Here is a 3,401-nt window from a genome sequence, read left to right as displayed (position 1 = left end):
TAAATCCCACTTGGTCGTGGTGGATGATCCTTTTAATGGATTGTTGGATCCTATTAGCTAGGATTTTGTTGAGGATTTTGGAATCCATATTCATCAGGGATATCGGTCTGAAATTCTCCTTTTTGATGGGGTCTTTGCCTGGTTTGGGGATTAAGGTAATGCTGGCCTCATAGAATGAATTTGGAAGTTTTCCTTCTGTTTCTATTTTTTGAAACAGCTTCAGTAGAATAGGTATTATTTCTTCTTTGAATGTTTGGTAGAATTCCCCAGGGAATCCATCAGGCCCTGGACTCTTGTTTTTTGGGAGGTTTTTGATCCCTGCTTCAATCTCGTTACTGGTTATTGGCCTATTCAGGTTGTCAATTTCTTCCTGTTTCAGTCTTGGCAGCTTAGAGTTTCCAGGAAGGCCTCCATTTCATCCAGATTACCCAGTTTATTGGCATATAGTTGTTGATAATAATTTCTAATAATTGTTTCTATTTCCTTGGTGTTAGACGTGATCTCTCCCCTTTCATTCATAATTTTATTAAGTTGGGTCCTTTCTCTCTTCTTTTGGATAGGTCTGGCCAGTGGTTTATCAATCTTATTAATTCTTTCAAAGAACCAACTTCTAGTTTCATTGATCTGATCTACTGTGTTTCTGGTTTCTAATTCATTGATTTCTGCTCTAATTTTAATTATTTCTCTTCTAATGCATGGCTTAGACATCGTTTGTTGCTTTTTCTCTAGTTCTTTAAGGTGTAGAGTTAGCTGGTGAATTCAGGATTTTTCTATTTTTTTGAGTGAGGCTTGGATGCCTATGTATTTCCCACTTAGGACCGCCTTTGCAGTATCTCATAGGTTTTGGACCGATGTGATTTCGTTCTCATTGATTTCCATGAATTGTTTTAAGTTCTTCTTTGATTTCCTGGTTGACCCAAACATTCTTGAGCAGAGTGATCTTTAGCTTCCAAGTGTTTGAATTTCTGCCAAATTTTTTCTTGTGATTGAGTTCCAGTTTTAGAGCATTGTGGTCTGAGAATATGCAGGGAATAATCTCAATCTTTTGGTATCAGTTGAGACCTGATTTGTGACCCAATATATGGTCTATTCTGGAGGAAGTTCCATGTGCGCTTGAGAAGAATGAGTATTCTGTTGATTTAGGTTGGAATGTTCTATAAATATCTATGAGGTCCATCTGGTCCAATGTATCATTCAAAGCTCTTGTTTCCTTGTTCATTTTCTGCTTAGATGATCTGTCCATTGCTGAGAGTGGAGTATTGAGGTCTCCTACAATTAACGTATTGTTATCAATATGACTCTTTATTTTGGTTAACAGTTGGCTTATATAGATGGCTGCTCCCATGTTGGGGGCATAGATATTTACAATTGTTAGATCTTCTTGTTGGATAGACCCTTCAAGAATGATATAGTGTCCTTCTGTGTCTCTAATTACAGACTTTAGTTTAAAATGTAATTTGTCTGATATAAGAATTGCTACCCCAGCTTTCTTTTGAGGTCCGCTGGCATGGAAGATGGATCTTCATCCCTTCACTTTCAGTCTGGATGTATCTTTAGGTTCCAAATGAGTCTCTTGTAGACAGCATATGGATGGGTCCTGTCTTTTTATCCAGTCTGCAACCCTGTGCCGTTTTATGGGAGCGTTTAGGCCATTCACGTTGAGAGTGATTATTGAACGATATGAATTAATTGTCATCATGTTGCCTGTGAAGACATTGTTTTTATAGATTGTCCCTGTAAATTTCTATTGTAGATCACTCTTGGGGTCTTTCTCCTTTTATAGAACCCCCCTTAATATTTCTTGCAGGGCCAGCTTAGTGGTCACATATACTTTCAACTTCTACCAGTCTTGGAAGCTCTGCATCTCTCCATCCATTCTAAATGAAAGCCTTGCCGGATAAAGTATTCTTGCCTGCATGTTCTTCGCATTTAGTACCCTGAATATGTCTTGCCAGGCCTTTCTGGCTTGCCAAGTCTCTGTGGATAGGTCTGACGTTATTCTGATGTTCCTCCCTCGTACATAAGGAATCTCTTCCCCCTAACTGCCCTTAAGATGGTTTCCTTGGTTCTAAGATTTGCAAGTTTTATTATTACATGCCAGGGTGTTGGCCTGTTTTCCTTAATCTTAGGAGGGGTCCTCTCTGCCTCTAGGACTCGAAAGTTTGTTTCATTCCCCAGATTAGGGAAGTTCTCAGCTACAATTTGCTCAAATACATCTTCTAGCCCTCTCTCTCTCTCCACTCCCTTTGGGATTCCAATGATTCTGACATTGGAACGCCTCATGGTGTCACTTATTTCTCTGATTCTATTTTCATGGATTCTGAGTTGTTTTTCCCTGGCCTCCTCTTTTCCCTTTTTATCTATTATACTGTCTTCCAGATCGCTTATTCTCTCTTCTGTCTCAGTTACCCTAGCTGTTAGATTATCTAGATTGGATTGGATCTCATTGAGAGCATTTTTAAGTTCTGCCAATTCCCCTTTTATTTCTGCCCTTAGAGACTCTATGTTGCCATTAATTGATTTCTCCATTCTAGCCGTTGTCTTCACAATTGCTAGCCTGAATTCCATCTCCGACATCTTGGTTATATCTGCATCCATTTGTAAATCTGCAGCATAAGTCATAATCTCTGAGTCTTTTCTGTTTTAGGGGCTCCTCCTCCTAGTCATTCTGTTGATGGGTGTTTGAGGGAATGTATAGAGTCCAAATTATTGACCAGAACCCAAGCAAGATGCACCTGTTTTCTTGGGACCTTAGGGTTGCTGGCCTCTTGTTTTCCCAGCCTGTCTTCTGCAGGAGGGGCCTGCCACGCTGTTACTCAGGCAACCGTGTTTGGGCGGAGTTGCCCTGCGCCCCTGTGGCGGGGGATGGGCTCATTGGGAATCAGTCTTTGGAACTTTTGTTCTCTGGCGCCTTTCCCTGGTGGCTTTCCACATCTCTTCCGCGAGTCAGAGCAGAAGAAACTGTTTCCAACCCTCTGCCTCATAGCAGAGAGACCTCAGTCTGTTCTTCAGTGAGCTCTCCAGGCCACACTGTCTCCGTTTCTGTCCGTGCTGCTGTAAACTGCAGCGTCCTGGGTTGTGCACCCCTCTGCAGCGCTCCCAGTCCTGCCTCCAGGTCAGGGCATGTCTCTGCCCTTTATGCTTCTAAAACCACCAGCTGCTCCCAGTTCGTGCATGCCTGCACACGTGCGACTCCGCCGCTTGGGGTCCTGTCCTGGGGACTGCAGTTTGCGTGCGTGTGACTCCGCGGGCTCGGGGTTTCCACCCCAGAGGTTGCAGTTCACCGGCGGACGGGGTTTCCATCTCGGAGGCTGCGGTTCGCTTGCACGCAACCCCGCTGGTCTGGTCCTCCACCCTGGGGGCTGCCCTAAAGTCCTTTCCCAATGCTACCGGTCTGCGAG

The sequence above is a fragment of the Mirounga leonina genome, unplaced genomic scaffold (genome assembly GCF_011800145.1).
Source record: "Mirounga leonina isolate KUSES-001 unplaced genomic scaffold, KU_Mleo_1.0 Mir_109, whole genome shotgun sequence".
In the NCBI taxonomy this organism is placed as follows: domain Eukaryota; kingdom Metazoa; phylum Chordata; class Mammalia; order Carnivora; family Phocidae; genus Mirounga; species Mirounga leonina.
Note: the sequence above shows the minus strand (reverse complement) of the source record.